This window comes from Microtus oregoni, unplaced genomic scaffold (assembly GCF_018167655.1).
Source record: "Microtus oregoni isolate MIOR12 unplaced genomic scaffold, Mior012 000021F_ref0000039, whole genome shotgun sequence".
NCBI classification, from domain to species: Eukaryota; Metazoa; Chordata; class Mammalia; order Rodentia; family Cricetidae; genus Microtus; species Microtus oregoni.
Window position 1 is genome coordinate 35,511,101 of NW_024543080.1, and position 18,033 is coordinate 35,529,133.

The 18,033-nt window shown below is 38.0% G+C and overlaps 1 non-coding gene across 1 annotated transcript; it reads left to right on the plus strand.

Annotated features, from left to right (window-relative positions):
• Positions 1-2,599: 2,599 nt before the first annotated feature.
• On the plus strand, positions 2,600-2,676 carry Trnak-uuu. The gene has a single exon. It is a non-coding gene; the product is annotated as a tRNA-Lys (tRNA).
• The last annotated feature ends 15,357 nt before the right edge of the window (positions 2,677-18,033 follow it).

The window sequence follows — 18,033 nt, forward strand, 5'->3', positions numbered from 1 at the left end:
CTCAGCCTCAGGACATCCCTAGTGAGTCCTGAAATCATGTAGTCCCTCTTCTACACCTTCAGAAAAGCAACACTTGTTTCTTTGGCTGGACTGACATTTCCTTCTCCACTTTCTATCCTCCTTCTGGGAGCTGGTACCTATGTTGACTTATATAGTTGTACCCAGTCTTCTGAGTTTTCTACTGTTATTTTATATATAGACTGATAAGCTTTGTCCTGCTTAGTTAGTGTGGTACTTGAATTTGATATCCAATTATGAATGTGTAATGTCTGATTATTTTAGTAAATTATAGAGTTAATTTAGCTTTGACTTTGCCACCCTCAACACATTTTTTTCTAAGACCTAAAAAGGTGTAGTAATTTCTATCTGAGGGGGTGATCTAAAATTGCATTTCTATGTGTTTCTTGTTTCAGTGTTAGTCACCTATTTCTGAACCCAAAGAAATAGCAATTATGGATTAATTGGTAATATACTAGTTATAATGAACATGATTAAAATGTGCAGATTACCTATAAATTAGAAAACTTATGTGTTTAATATTCTTATAATTTTTATAGTCATCTTTTTATGGAGAAATTTGATTTTTCAAAGTGACTGAAATCAGAAAAATGTGATAGATATGAGCATTTTGACAGCTTATTCAAAATCAACAAAGAACACACTTATTAATATATCATTTAATATGGAAATTCTGGGATAAAGAAAATATGTAAAGCTTTAGAAAACCAACAGTGGAGATAATTTAAAACATATTATCCATAAAAGTAAAAGCTTGACATGAGGATTATTACTTGACTGTAAAAAAAAAATAAAACCACCCTTAAATCTGTGTTTCAAGGTCCTTCTCTGGGTCCCGGATTATTACTCTTTCCAGGAGATCTTGTTTTTGATGTATTGTTTCTATCCCAAACTATCTAGTAAAGACAGAGCCTCAGGTTTTTCTAGAGACCTGTTTTTGCACTGGACTCTCTTTTACTCCGTGCTTTTAGTGCCAGGCTGCCCGAGGTCTAACATGCTGGAACAAAGTTCGTTCATTTCTTCCTGTCGTGTTATAGTCAATCATTTTTATTGCAGCATTGCCTCCCAGACTTTAGAAAAACTTCTCTTTCTCTATCAAAAATAGTCTCATGCTTATTTTGGTTAGCACAAAACAATTTTGTTGCAATTCCCTTCTCTTTGGTTTCCAAGTACATACTTTTTGGTTTCCACAAGATTTTGTTTAAGAGTTTGAGACTGTTGGAATACCTCTGTTCCCTTCATGAGACTTTCTTTTACAAATGTACCTAATTTACATTCTAGCTCCCTTCATTCCCCCTCCTTCTGACCCTCCTATCTCTCTTTCTAACACAAAAACATGGAAACACAATAATTAGGGTAAACTTCTTCACCTTATCACTTTAAAATAAACTTATAGATAGTGTACGTATCATTTCATGGCATAGTCCTTGTAATCATGATCTCAAGCAGTTATAGCTGCTTGCACAAGATTGACCCTGTCATCAGCAAGCATAAACCAGGAATGGACTCACAGAACCATAGCCTGCCTTGATGATCTATTGGCTACTTACTGATGGTTTCTGGGAGACAGTTACTTTCAACCCTACCCACATATGAGTTCACCAGTCTCCAGAGCATTGTGCAAAACTCAAACATACAAACAGTCTTGGTTAAATATAAAGATATGAATGTAGAAAAGGGACTTTTAAAAGAAGAGGGAAGATTGTGAGGGAAAGAAGTATATATATGCACACATATGAACATATACATGTATGCGTATATATAAAACCTTATATTTAAACATATACATACATATGTGTATATATATGAAGGCTAGGTGCATTTTATGTAGTATAATTGTATAGCACCTATTCCATTCCATCCAGATGGGTTTATACAACTTCTTTTTGTTCAGCACATACACAAAATACATGAAAGCCACTTGTTAATCATTTAGCTATTTTGGTAACCAGTTTGACTACTTTTATGACAGTGCTTGTGCTCAATGGTTTTTTTTTGTTTTGTTTTGTTTTGTTTAATGGTGTTACCAAAGGGCATGTTCTCAATTCAGAAAAGACATCAGATAGTTCCTTTAAATGAAATTTTGACAGTGCAGCAAGGTAAGATGAAAGAGGAACAGAGGCTGCTTTCGTGTGATTTTATATAGTGTACTTTTGTATTTTCCTGTTAGTCTATGCATGTTTGTCATTAATCAATCTCTTATTGTTCTTAAATACTGTAGGCAGAGACTACTTGTTCATTTCCCAGCCTCCCAGGAAATAATCACACAGAAACTATGTTTAATTACAACACTGCTTAGCCAATAGCATAGGCTTCTTATCAACTAACTCTTACATGTTAAACTAATCTATTTCTATTAAACTAGGTATTGCCTCAAGACTTGTGGTTTACCGGTAAGAGTCTGTCTCTTTTGGCAGCTACATGGCATCTTTCTGACTCCATCTACTTTTTCTCTATATTTCTGTTTGAATTTCCCTCCTGGCTTTACTGTACTAATCCATTGTCCAAAACAGTTTCTTTAATAACCAGTGGTTGTAGTAAATAGGGCAGGCAGCTGGGGTGTTGGGGACGCAGCCCCGCCGCCGCCCTATGCTCAGTCGGTAGAGCATGAGACTTTTTATCTCAGGGTCATGGGTTCGAGCCCCACGTTGGGCGCCATATCTGTAGTAATATGGGCGGCGGGGGGCTGCGTTCCCAGCACCCCAGCCGCCTGCTCGGCTAGCTTATGCCCGAAATAACAACACACAAACTGTATTCATTTAAACACTGCTTGGCCCATTCTCTTCTAGGCTAATTCTCACATATTAATTTAGCCCATTTCTAATCATCTGTGTATGGCACCACAAGGTGCGCTTACCAGGAAGATTCTAGCCTATGTCCATCCTGGGTCGGAGCTTCATCCCGGGAGCGGGGCATGGCGTCTCTCTCAGGCATCTGCTCCCTAGAGGAGAGCTGTCGAGACTGAGCTCACTTCCTCTTCCTCCCAGCGTTCTGTTCTGTTTACTCCTCCCACCTATCCTCTAACCAATAAAATGGGCCAAGGCAGTTCCTTTATTAGCCAATGACCTTCCTCCATCAAGTGGTAATAAAACATATTCATAGCATACAGATGGAAGTCCCACGTCAGCATGCAAATTAAAATGTATCATAGTCACACACACATATAGGAAAAGAAATCACAGTCACTAGTTTGAATTATTCATGGTTTTACTCAGGATCTCAAGGCATAACTATTATAAATAAGAATGAATTATATGTTTGTGTTTATATATTTTGTTTGTATTTATGTATGGATTCATATATATACCCATATACACATACGCATATCATATATGTATATGTATATCATATATACACACATATATACCTACATATGAAAGTAGTACTAAGTATACCAATGAGTATAGTTTATAAATTAATTAATATTGTCCAACAAATTAGAAGAATAAGGAGAAATGTCTTCTACTATTCAATTCTTGCAAATCTATTTATATGGAAGTTTTAATCAGAGCTGATTTTTAAAATATTAAGATATTTATTTATGTGTATATTATATATGTATATATACGTTCATGAGTTTGGGTATGTCCACATAGAGGTCCTTTTCTTGTACCTAACTATATTATTCTCCAAGGTATGTTTTGAAACAGGATCTCTCACTGGCCCTGAAGATCATCCATTCATCATGACTAGCTGTATAGCATGCTCCCCATTGTCTTCCATTTCACATCTCTGTAGGGTTAGGATTGCAAGCCTATACCATGATGATCTCTTCTTTTTTAAATGGGTGGTAGGGAATAGACCTCAGGTCTTCCTGTTTGTGCACCATGCACTTTTAACAACTGTGCTATCTCTCTAGTCCCAGCATTTCTGTTACACCATGTTATTTCTGGCCACCAACTAGGTGAACTAAACCACAGTGCAACAATAAACAAGGCCACACGACTGCAGTAAAAAAAAATTAAAGACTTTTGTACTTTAATCTTAAATGCAATTACAGTTCTGTTATATATGGAATTCATTAATTGATATGTCTTTTTTGATCCTAAAAGAAATTGACATTGAAAATTATATGGAATTACTTGAAGACCTTTGTACAATGAATATGTTTTTTTGTAACTATATTATTTTGTAAGCTGCACCATCCATATATTTTCCTAAAGAGTTGCCCAATTTTATAATTTATGGCTATAGCTCTCATCAACATTTCCAGAAACCTACTTATAACAAGCCTGGTATAAATTAAGAGCTATGTTTAACACTGTAAGTTAAACAGTCTAGATTAGAAATGTAAATTTGGCTCCAATGGTCTTATATATCATTGGAAGACATTTTAAGATTTTTGTTGAAGGGGATTTTTTTTTGTGTGTGTGTATGTATCTGAAGTTCCAATAAAATTTGGAACAAACTCCTGTAGTGAAATTTTTCTTACTTGACCAATCACCTTGAAACATCTCCTTTTTCTTAATAGGAATGTAGGATAGTTGGAACTTATTTCCTGTTTGTCTTCACATTTCTCTTTCCTTCCTTCCCTCTCTTCCTCCCTTCCCTTCCCCCTCTTTCTCTCTCTCTCTCTCTCTCTCTCTCTCTCTCTCTCTCTTTCTTTTGCATTCGGACTGCATGTGTCTTCCTTCCTCTCCTCCAGTACCTCCTCCCACCTTCCCTCTGCCTGTTGCCTTCAATCTACTCCTCCTCTGTTCCTGTTCAGAAAGGTGAGGCCTCCTATGGGTATCAGTAATGCATGGAATATCAAGTTGCAGTAAGACTAAGAACCTTCTCTTGTATTTAGGCTTGGCAAATGCATTCATTTTTCAAAATTCATTAACTGATTAATTTTATGTGCATGAAAATTACTTAAGACATTGTGCAGAACACCGTCTTCATGAATGAATTTTTCTATGCCTGTTCAGTGTTATGTAGTTTTATATACTTGTGTTTATATCTGTAAGTTGTCTTTTATTTATGCTTTAATATGTGACTCAAAGTTCTTTAACTTCTTTTTTTTAACTTTCTTTTTGTTTTATTGAGAAAAAAACAATTTCCGCCTCCTCCCAGCCTCCCACTCCTGCCCCCCCCACTCCTCTTCCTGTCCCCCTACTCCTCTCCCTCTCCCCCCACTCCTCTCTCCCTCCCTCTCAAGTCTGAAGAGCAGTCAGGGTTCCTTGCCCTGTGGAAAGTCCAAAGTCCTCCCCCCCCCATCCTGGTCTAGGAAGGTGAACATCCAAACTGGCTAGGCTCTCACACAGCCAGAACATGAAGTAGGATCAAAAGCCAGTGCCATTGTCCTTGGCTTCTCAGCAGCCCTCATTGTCCGCCATATTAAGAGAGTCCGGTTTTATCCCCTGCTTTTTCAGTCACAGTCCAGCTGGCCTTGGTGAGCTCCCAATAGATCAGCCCCACTGTCTCCATGGGTGGGTGCACCCCTCTTGGTCCTGACTTCCTTGCTCATGTTCTCCCTCCTTCTGCTCCTCATTGGGACTTTGGGAGCTCAGTCCTGTACTCCAGTGTGGGTCTCTGTCTCTATCTCCATCCATTGCCAGATGAAGGTTCTATGGTGATATGCAAAATATTCATCAGTATGGCTATAGGATAGGATCATTTCAGGTTCCCTATCTTCTGCTGCCCCAGGAACTAACTGGGGACCTCGCCTTGGGCACCTGGAAGCCCCTCTAGGTCCAAGTCTCTTCCCAACCCTTAATTAAGATATGTGCTTCCCTGCTCCCCTATCCAACCTTCCTTTATCCCAATCATCCCATTGCCCCAAGTTCTCCCCATCCTACCCTTCTCACTTTTCTCTCCCCATCTCCCCTTACCCCCCTCCCCCCCACCCTTAAGATCCCGATTTTTGCCTGGCAATCTTGTCTACTTCCCCTACCCAAGAGGATCGCTATATGTTTTTCTTTGGGTTCACCTTCTTATTTAGCTTCTTTAGGATATCCAATTATAGACTCACTGACCTTTATTTAAGGCTAGAAACCAATTATGAGTGAGTATATCCCATGTTCATGTTTTTGGGTCTGGGTTAACTTCTTTTCTATTTGACATATAATTATTCTATCATTCCAATATAGTTTTAAGAAAGCATTAATTTTTATATTGAGTTGCTGTATTACTCACTTTTCTGTGGCTGTGATAAAACACTGTGACCAAAGTAACTTATAGAAGAAAGCTTCTTTGCGTTTTTGTTTCTAGAAGATTAGAGTTCGTAATGGTGATTACTTTACAGCAAGAAGATGTAAACACAGTTCCACCAACTTGTGACCAAGTGTTCAAATACATGAACTTATGGGGGTCCTTCCCATTCAAATCACTACATCCCACTTCCTGATCTCCATAGGGTCATGACCAATAAATGCAAAATGCATTTTATCCACCTTCAAAAGTCCTCTCAGGCTTTCACAGCTTTAAACTATTTAAAAATCCAAAGTGTGTTCTGAGACTCATGGCAGTGTCTTAATTGGAACCCACAGGAAAACGAAAAGGGAAATTACATATTTCCAGTGTATAATAACACAGAATACACATTGCCATCACAAAAGGAGGGGTGGGGCATAAATGCCAGATCAAAACTAGACTAAAACCCAGCAGACCAATCACCATATCTTGTAGCTCCATGTCCAGTGCCAAATGGCTTAGATGACTCTGCCCTTTCATATTTGTTACCGACAATACAACTTTTTCCTTTGGGCTGATTCTTTTCCAAGCACCTAGCTCTCTTTGGCAGATATACTAAAGATCTGACTTCTTACCATAAGGGTTCTCCCCTGGAAGCCAAGCTTTACTTCTGCCTCTTCATGAAATGGCTTCTCAGAGCCCCTTGCTCTCTCAGAGCCTCCCCTTGCCTGGCCTTAGTAGACCTCTGAAAGCATGGACAGATATATCATGGCTGCTTTACTCTTGTATCCATCATGACTCTAAAACCAGCAGCACTCAGCCAGTATGGGATAGACCCTAAGTTCCTAGAATGCTGTTGAAGCAGCCTTTCTCTTTGGTTGTTTTGTAGAAGATGTCCTCAGGATCTCTTTCACAGGTTGGAAGCTTAGTTGGGTGGGTCTTGACCTGTGAGGACTCTTTTCTTTATTGCAATGTAGAACATATGTCTCCTTAATGACGCTAACCTCCTTATGTCTTTCAGCACAAGCCTTGGCTGTGATCTTACATTAGCAGTGTTCTTTGTCTCCTTAAACTGCACATTCTGTGTTCTCTGTTCCACTTGCTCTATTTCATTGCATACCTAGGTAACAGTCACTATTAATAACCATGCCACACCTTCAATATTATGGTGCCCCGAAATTACTCCTGTCAAATAAATTAGTCAAGTATTTTGAAATTTAACCTCAGGAAAGTTCTTATCACCTTTTCAGAGAGTAACCACATTTTTTGCAGAAACACTATCAGAGAAGTCCCTTGCTCAGTTGCTGTTACTGTTCCTGATTCTTTCTGAAACCTCGCGAGGTGGGTCTTGATTGGTTTGCTCTCAGCACCAGCTTTCAGACTCTTGAAAGCACAGCCTGCTAGTAGAATTCAAACACTTTTTTTAAAACTCCAAAGTTTCAAAATTTCTCAGGTTTATTTTAAAAAAAAAAAAGTCAACATTGTCATATCTGTCAGAGAACTCCCCTTCCTGGAATCAAAGACTGTTCTAGTTAGGTTTCCCTTGATGTGATAAAGATCATAGTCAACTTGGAGAGGGAGGGGTTTATTTATTTTCACTTCCACATCACAGCTCCTTGTTGAGGGAAGTCAGTGTGTGAAGTCAGGTGGGAAGTGGGAGGCAGCAAAAGCACATCAGAGACCATGAGAGAATGTTGCTTGCTTTCTTGCTCTCCCTTGTGTGCTCCATTTTCTCTTTCCTACAGCTCAGGACCACTTGCCCAAAGAAGGCATCCCGCAGAGATGGACTAAGTCCCCGAGGTCAACAATTAATTATGAAAATGCACCACAGACTTGCCAAAGTACAAGCCTCTCAATTGAAGTTTACTATTCCCACATGATCCCCCTTGCTTCTGCATATTCAGCTGAAACAAAACAGAGTAAAACAAAGAATCAAACAACAATAAAAAACCCTCCAACCAACTTTCATACCTCTATACCATTGGGTCAACTTCTAAGCTGTTCATTTTCTTAAAAAAATAATTTAAAGCCCAAATTATAACATTTTAACTATAATTATAACATTTTACATAGTGCAGTTTTGTGACATTGATATCAGGTGTGTTAGCTCTCTAAAATTTTCTGCTTGTCAAAATTTTTGCATTATTTAGGTTGGTTGATTCCATGTAAATATTTGATTTGCCTTGTAAATTTTTTTTTAATTTTTTAATTTATTTATATATTAAAGATTTCTGTCTCTTCCTCGCCACTGCCTCCCATTTCCCTCCCCCTCCCCCAATTAAGTCCCCCCCCCAGCCCATAAAGCAATCAGGGTTCCCTGTCCTGTGGGAAGTCCAAGGACCACCCACCTCCATCCAGGTCTAGTAAGTTGAGCATCCAAACTGCCTAGGCTCCCACAAAGCCAGTGCGTGCAGTAGGATCAAAAATCCATTGCCATTGTTCTTGAGTTCTCAGTAGTCCTCATTGTCCACTTTGTTCAGAGAGTCCAGTTTTATCCCAGGCTTTTCCAGACCCAGGCCAGCTGGTCTTGGTGAGTTCCCAGTAGAACATCCCCATTGTCTAAGTGTGTGGGTGCACCCCTCATGGTCCTGAGTTCCTTGCTCGTGCTCTCTCTCCTTCTCCTGGTTTGGACCTGGAGATTTCAGTCCTGTGTTCCAATGTGGGTCTCTGTCTCCTTTCATCGCTTGCTGAGGTTAATATTCAGGAGGATGCCTATATGTTTTTCTTTGGGTTCTCCTTATTTAGCTTCACTAGGATCACTAATTATAGGCTCAGTGTCCTTGGATTATGGCTAGAAACCAAATATGAGTGAGTACATCCCATGTTCCTCTTTTTGGGCCTGGCTTACCTCACTCAGGATAGTGTTTTCTATTTCCATCCATTTGTATGCAAAATTCAAGAAGTCCTTGTTTCTTACTGCTGAGTAGTACTCTAATATGTATATATTCCATACTTTCTTCATCCATGCTTCCATTGAAGGGCATCTAGGTTGTTTCCAGGTTCTGGCTATCACAAACAATGCTGCTATGAACATCGTAGAGCATATACTTTTGTTGTACGATAAGGCCTCTCTTGGGTATATTCCCAAGAGTGGTATTGCTGGGTCCACGGGTAAGTTGATCCCGAATTTCCTGAGAAACCGCCATACTGCTTTCCAAAGTGGTTGCAAAAGTTTGCATTCCCACCAGCAATGGATGAGTGTACCCCTTTCTCCACAACCTCTCCAACAAAGGCTATCATTGGTGTTTTTTATTTTAGCCATTCTGACAGGTGTAAGATGGTATCTTAAAGCTGTCTTGATTTGCATTTCCCTGATTGCTAAGGAAGTTGAGCATGACCTTAAGTGTCTTTTGGCCATTTGAAGTTCTTCCGTTGAGAATTCTCTGTTCAGCTCAATGCCCCATTTTATAATTGGGTTGATTAGATTTTTACGGTCTAGTTTCTTGAGTTCTTTATATATTTTGGAGATCAGACCTTTGTCAGTTGCGGGGTTGGTGAAGATCTTCTCCCAGTAAGTGGGTTGTCTTTGTGTCTTAGTGACAGTGTCCTTTGCTTTTGAGAAGCTTCTCAGTCTCAGGAGGTCCCATTTATTCAATGAGGTCCTTAATGTCTGTGCTGCTGGGGTTGTACGTAAGAAGTGGTCTCCTGTGCCCATGTGTTGTAGAATACTTCCCACTTTCTCTTCTATCAGGTTCAGTGTGTTCGGACTGATATTGAGGTCTTTAATCCATTTGGACTTGAGTTTTGTGCATGGTGATAGATATGGATCTATTTTCATTCTTCTACAGGTTGACATCCAGTTTTGCCAGCACAATTTGTTGAAGATGCTCTCTTTTTTCCATTGTATACTTTTAGCTCCTTTATCAAAAATCAGGTGTTCATAGGTTTGTGGGTTAATGTCAGGGTCTTCTATTCGATTCCATTGGTCGACTTCTCTGTTTTTATGCCAATACCAAGCTGTTTTCAATACTGTAGCTCTGTAGTAGAGTTTGAAGTCAGGGATGGTAATGCCTCCAGACGCTCCTTTGTTGTACAAGATTGTTTTGGCTATCCTGGGTTTTTTATTTTTCCATATAAAGTTGATTATTGTCTTCTCCAGATCTGTGAAGAATTTTGATGGGATTTTGATGGGGATTGCATTGAATCTATAGATTGCTTTTGGTAGAATTGCCATTTTTACTATGTTGATCCTCCCAATCCAGGAGCAAAGGAGATCCTTCCATTTTCTGGTGTCCTCTTCAATTTCTTTCTTCAAAGACTTAAAGTTCTTGTCAAATAGATCTTTCACATCCTAAGTCAGAGTTACCCCAAGATATTTTATGCTATTTTGGCTATCATGAAAGGTGATGCTTCTCTAATTTCCCTCTCTGTTTCCTTACTCTTAGTGTATAGGAAGGCCACTGATTTTTTGGAGTTGATCTTGTATCCTGCCACATTACTAAAGGCGTTTATCAGCTGTAGGAGTTCTTTGGTAGAGTTTTTGGGGTCGCTTATGTATACTATCATATCATTTGCAAGTAACGAGAGTTTAACTTCTCTTTTTCCGATACGAATCCCCTTGATCCCTTTATGTTGTCTTATTGCTATTGCTAGGACTTCAAGCACTATATTGAGGAGGTATGGAGAGAGTGGACATCCTTGTCGTGTTCCTGATTTTAGTGGGATGGCTTTGAGTTTTTCTCCATTTAATTTAATGTTAGCTGACAGCTTGCTGTAAATAGCTTTTATTATATTTAGGTATGACCCTTGTATCCCTAATCTCTCCAAGACTTTTAACATAAATGGATGTTGAATTTTGTCAAATGCTCTTTCAGCATCTAATGAAATGATCATATGTTTTTTTTCTTTCAGTTTATTTATATGCTGGATTACATTGATAGATTTTCGTATGTTGAACCAACCCTGCATCTGAGGAATGAAGCCTACTTGATCATAATGGATAATTTTTTTGGATGTGTTCTTGGATTTGATTTGCCAGTATTTTGTTGAGGATTTTTGCGTCGATATTCATGAGTAAGATTGGCCTGTAATTCTCTTTCCTGGTTGAGTCTTTGTGTGGTTTTGGTATCAAAGTAACTGTAGCTTCATAAAACTAATTTGGTAATGACCCTTCTGATTCTATATTGTGGAATACATTAAGGAGTATAGGTATTAGGTCTTCTTGGAAGTTCTGGTAGAATTCTGCATTGAAACCATCTGGTCCTGGGCTTTTTTTGGAAGGGAGGTTTTTGATAACAGCTTCTAATTCTTCGCAACTGACAGGTCTGTTTAGATTGTTCACCTGGTCCTGGTGTAACTTTGGTAAATGGTATTTATCTAAAAAAGTGTCCATTTCTTTTACATTTTCCAGTTTTGTGGCATATAGGCTTTGGTTGTAAGATCTAATGACTCTCTGAATTTCCTCTGTGTTGTGGTTATGTCCCCCTTTTTATTTCTGATTTTATTTATTTGTGTGTTCTCTCTCTGTCGTTTAATTAGTTTGGATAGGGGTTTGTCGATCTTGTTGATTTTCTCCAAGAACCCACTTTTTGTTTCATTGATTCTTTGGATTGTTTTCTGTGTTTCTATTTTGTTGATTTCAGCCCTCAGTTTGATTATTTCCAGTCTTCTATTCCTCCTGGGCATGTCTGCTTCTTTTTTTTCCTAAAGCTTTCAGGTGTGCTGTTAAGTCTCCGATGTATGCTTTCTCTGTTTTAAGTGGGCACTTAGTCCTATGAACTTTCCTCTTAGCACTGCTTTCATAGTGTCCCATAGGTTTGAGTATATTGTCCCTTTATTTTCATTAAATTCAAGGAAGACTTTAATTTCTTTCTTGATTTCTTCCTTGACCCAGGTGTGGTTCAGTAGTTGACTGTTCAGTTTCCATGAGTTTGTCAGCTTTCTGGAGGTAGGATTGTTGTTGAATTCTAACTTTAATCCGTGGTGATCTGATAAGACACAGCTGGACACTGATATTTTTTTGTATCTGTGGAGGTTTCCTTTGTTTCCGAGTATCCGGTCAATTTTCGAGAAGGTTCCATGGGCTGCAGAGAAGAAGGTATATTCTTTCCTATTTGGGTGGAATGTTCTATAGATGTCTGTTAAGTATATTTGCTTCATTACCTCCAGTAGTTCTCTTACTTCTCTATTAGGTTTCTGTCTGATTGACCTGTCCATTGCTGAGAGAGGTGTATTGAAGTCTCCTACTACTAGTGTGTGTGGTTTGATGTCTGCCTTGAGTTTTAGTAATATTTCTTTTACATACGTGGGTGCTTTTATATTAGGGGTGTAAATATTCAGGATTGAGACGTCATCCTGACAAATTGTTCCTGTTATGAGTATAAAGTGTCCATCTCAATCTCTTCTGATTGATTTTAGTTTGAAGTCAGTTTTGTTAGAAATTAATATGGCCACACCTGCTTTCTTCCTATGACCATTTGCTTGAAAGACCTTTTCCCAACCCTTTACTCTGAGTAGATGCCTGTCTTTGTGGTTGAGATGTGTTTCTTGCAAACAGCAGAATGTTGGATCCTGTTTTCTTATCCAATCTCTTAGCCTGTGCCTTTTTATAGGTGAATTGAGACCATTAATATTAAGTGATATTAATGACCAGTGGTTGTTCATGCCGGATATTCTTGTTGTATTTGGAAGTAGAATTTGTGTGTCTCCCTTCTTTGAGTTGTGCTAGTGAAGGGTCGCTAGATGCCTGAGTTATTGTAGGCGGCGTCGGCAATGTTGGATTCCTTGGGTTGCAGTTTTCCTTCTATTACTTTCTGTAGGGCTGGATTCGTGGGTACGTATTGTTTAAATTTGTTCTTATCCTGGAATGTCTTGATTTCTCCATTTATAGTGAATGAAATCTTGGCTGGCTAGAGTAGTCTGGGCTTGCATCCATGGTCTCTTAGCTTCTGCAGTACTTCTATCCAGGACCTTCTGGCTTTCATTGTTTCCATAGAGAAATCAGGTGTAAGTCTGATCGGTTTACCTTTATAAGTTACTTGGCCTTTTTCCTTTGCAGCTTTAGTATTCTTTCTTTAACCTGTATATTTTGTGTTTTGATTATTATATGGTGAGGGGAAGTTTTCCTTTGATCCAGTCTGTTTGGTGTTTTGTATGCTTCTTGAATATTCAAAGGAATATCTTTCTTCAGGTTGGGAAAGTTTTCTTCTATAGTTTTGTTAAAAATATTTTCTGGGCCTTTGAGCTGTGACTCTTCTCCTTCTATTCCTATTATTCTTAGATTTGGTCTTTTTATTGTGTCCCATAATTCCTGAATGTTTTGTGATGAGAATTTGTTGGCTTTGCAGTTTTCTTTGATCAGAGCGTTTATTTTCTCTATGGTGTCCTCAGAATCTGAGATTCTTTCTTCTATTTCCTGTATTCTATTGATTATGCTTGTTTCTGTAGGCTCTGTTCGTTGACCTAGATTTTCCATATCCAGCTGGTCCTCAATTTGTGTTTTCTTCCTTGCTTCCGTTTCAGTTTTCAATTCTTGAACTGTTTCCATTACCTGTTTGATCGTTCTTTCTTGGTTTCCCAGGGTATTATGTACGTATTTACTCATTTCTTCAAATTTTTGGTTATACTTCTCATCCATTTCTATAAGGGCATTTTTCACATGTTGTTTACGTGACTCTACTGCTTTCAAAAAGTCAATTTTTTCCACTTCTTCTGTGTTAGGGTATTGGAGAACTTCTGTTGTAAGATCATTGGGTTCTGGTGTTTTCATGTCTTTTTTCAGATTATTGGGTGAATTCTTTCCTTGGTGCCTGCCCATCTCCTCCTATTGATGCTATCTAAGGGGTCTGTTAAAACTGGTTCAGGTTTCCCTGCTGGCCAGGGGCTCCTCTTACAAAATGCCCTTGCTCTGTTTCCTGGTTCCTGCCAGGGGCCAAGATCCCTCTCACCCCTCAGAAGGGTCTTCAGGAATAGGAGCCGGCTCCTCCTTTGCCAGGGACCTCCCCAACCGAAGGCCTACTTTTTTGGTTTAATTGTAGTGGGGCGATCTGTTCCGCGCGCGGTCCCTGCAGCCTGCTTCTGCTGCTGGGATGGTTCCCGCCGCCAGCAGCCTGTGTCCTCTGCTGCCACTCTGGTTCCAGCCAGTTCCAGCCTGTCCCAGTCAGTCCCCTCCGGCTGCGCTGGGCTTCCTCTGGTGCCTTCCGCAGCCCGGTGTTCCGGCCGCCTTCCGCTGCCCGGTGTTCTGCCTTGTAAATTTTTACAAAAATATTTACAGACTTTTATCTGGGGTTACATGGGGAAACTGGTGCTACACACCACACACACACACACACACACACACACACACCACACACACACACACACACACAAACTCACACACACACACACACACACACACACTCACACACACATTCTTAATTATGCTTCTATTTGTTAGTTTTCTTTATTTGCACTGTTAGCCATATTTTATTTACTGAGTTTGCGTATCTTTTTCATGTTTATGCTTTATGTCAGGTTTATGCCAATATGTCAAATTTATTGATTTTGTTCATAATACTTACTGAATATTCAAAAATACAAACAATTAAGGTGTGTCTTTCAATTTCTCACACAGATGGTACGTTTCTCACAGTGTCAAGTGATATTGTGCCAATACACAAATGGCAAAAAATTTACAGCCTTTTATTCCTTCCTACTGTCTGCCTCCTCCCCAAACAAGCAAAGAAACAAACAAAGTTTTTTGGCTCAGTTTTCATGACTTAATAATTGAAGTCTGGTTTGTTAGATCCTTGAAGCTCATTTTAGACTTGAAATACAGAGCAGAAGTGAGTGTTCTGAGTCACTGAGCTTTTGACATTTTATTAATGTAGAAGTTCGTGTTTCAGGAATGGCTGTTCTTGTACTAGCTGAAGTCTAATGCTTTAAAAAAAGAAAACCCAGGATTTTGTTTCTGTTAGTTTCTCAAAATTGGAGGGTATCCCTGATCTTCCATATTTCATCTATTTGAAAAGTAAAAATTATTATTATTATTATTATTGCTATTATTATTATTATTGCTATTAATACAAAAAATGACTCCGCATTTTCTTAAACATCCATGCATGGAGTAATTTGTTTTAGGAACAAAAATAATTATTTTACACTTCATAAATTTCAAAACTGATGATTTATTGGTAGCGAAAGTGAGGGAGCATAAAGGATAGTATATTGTAGTAACAGAAAGAAGGGCCACTAGGAGAAACAGCATAGTCTGATGTAAAGAAGATTTAGAGTCATCTCTTAATTCATTTTATGGCTCTATTTCCTCTTTCCTTGTAATTGAGACAGACTTTAACTTCTCTGAGACTTCATTCTCTTGTTTAAGGGACAGTATTATCATAATTGCGGCATACATATGGAAGTTTTCTAATTCATAATGTCTTCTGTGAAATTGAAGCTTTAGACAACAGAGAGATTCTGGTAAAGCTCTCTTTTCTTCTTAGAAAGCAGTATTTGGAATTGATTCTTTAGATACCATGGGTAGTAGTTCTGGGTCCTTGTGTAAAATCTAGTGTATTAAGGAAATAATTACACAATTCTGAATGGCAATGGTGTTAAAGCTGGGACTTGAACTCTCCGCAAGAGGTTTTCATGTTGGTAATAATTTTACAATGAATGGTGACTAAGAATTGAGTACCAATGAGAGGAGAACATCATTTGTTCAAAGGAAAATATGTAGAAAGTTTCATTTAATTATCTCAATGTAAATACCAAGTTATTTGAGCTCAGGCAGCCTATGGATATTGCCGCTTGCATTGCTGCTACTTCTGAGGCTCTTATAAAAGAAACTTCATTCTTTGCTATCTTAGCTCTTGTCCTGCATCCTTTCACAAATGTTGCATCTTCCTTCATGCATCTTCTTCTGAGATCTCCAACTAAGCTCTACCCACTTGCCTTGAGTAACATTTCCTTTTGCTCTCCTCAGATTCCAAAGCTGCTGGGACTACAGGCCTGCATGACTGTTCCTGGTTTATTTTCCTAGCTCATAGGCACAAGTTGTTCTTATTCATAACTTCCTATGGGTGTCTGGTGCAGGGTTTTCTGTATTACAAATGTAATGAAATCAATCAAAGCACTGACATACCAGTTCAATGTTAAAATAAGACATAATTGGATGTATAAATCAAATAGTTTTGGGGGATTATACAAGAATGTTTGTAGTATAACTCATATTATGTTGAATTTGTAGCATTTAAATTCATATACACTATTTCCTTGCTATGTTACTATGAACAAGATATTTCATTTTCTTTTGCTTTTGCTGTTTATTTCTTTAATATAAATCAAAGACCATTCATCCTGTGATTATAAAAAATACAATTATGATAGCTAATGCCTTTTCTGTATTCACAAGTTATGGTTTTCAGGTCTTCACAAGAAAGAAAATCTTTATACAATTAAACTCTTTATATAAAATGTATAGGATTTGCACATAGCCTATGAATTCATCAATATATCTCGCATCATTTCTAAATTAAAATCTAAGATAGAAATGTCATCAAAAAGCTGCTATAATTGTGTTTTTTAAAGAATAATGACAACTAAAAAGGTTCGGTCATGGTTAGAATAGAAGACAGCATCTGCAGCAAGGCTCAGTGGGAGAGACACTTGACATACAAGTGTGAGGGCATGAGTTAGAGTCCCATGACCCAGATAAAGGTTAAATAGCAAGCATCTTCAATCCCAGTGTCTCTCTGATGAGATAGGTGAAAGAGATAGGAGTCTCTTCAGATGCTCACGAGCCAGCTACTTGAATGGACACAGTAGAAAAGCATAAGAAACCCAGTATCAGCGACCAAAAAGCAAGGGTGTTCTCTGACACCCACATACGTTTCATGCATTCATGCACCTGCACTTACACTTACAAACACACAAGATTACAAAGAAAAATTTATACATATGCAGCCATGATGCCACCATCTCAAGACTAATAATGCAATACACACCAATAATAATGCAAATTTTTTTCTTTGAGGATTTTTCAATCCACAGTAGGCTGAATCCCGGGGTGCATTATCCATAGATATAGAGGGTTGATAGTATATATCAATGTCCCCTAACACTTTAAAATGTCTGTTGTGTATATTGAATGTTAGATAAGTTTGTACTGTTGATTCAAAATTCATGCTAATATAGGTAATGATGGAATTTTCTTTGATATAATGCAAGTTAGAATTTAAAATAGTTACTTAAAGCATGCAAAACTCTAAAATGAAAATATTTTCTCAATTTTGAATTACCTCTTTGGAAAACCTTGGTGCTTTATTCTTATAGTATTAGCTTTAGATACACCATCAAGAGTATCAGATTTATAAACCTCATGGACTTTTAAGATATACTTATATTGTGATATAGGAGTAGCTTAGTGGTAGAGGACTTGTTTAGCCCTAAGATTAATATATAGGAAAGCAAACAAAATTAAACAGCATTTTCAAACCCACTGCCCTCTATTTCAAACTGGTAAGGACATAGACAACTCAGAATCTTTGAGATGTTGATTTTTCATTATTTAATCCACTAAGAAAGTAGTAGAGAAGATGAAATGAGAAAATTATATTTGACTAGTATAAAACTTCAATTTTATATAAAAACAATTAGAAATTCATATGTAACATAAAAAATACACACATCAAATTTATTTTAAGCAGAAAGAACACAGTTGAGGTACCACAGTATCTGATCTCTATATTATAGTATATGATCTCTATACGGACAAAGAAAAAACAATGTTGGCATAAGAACAGGCATGGAGCCAGTGTAATAGCATAGAGGACCCAGCTACAAAATCATATGACACTGACTATAATTTTAAAAATTATCTCTTTTATTTTTGATATTATAATTATATTATTGCTCCTTCCCCCTTATTTTTATAAACTGTCTCCTGTACCCCTTTTTGCTTAACTTCAGATTTAGATCTTCTTT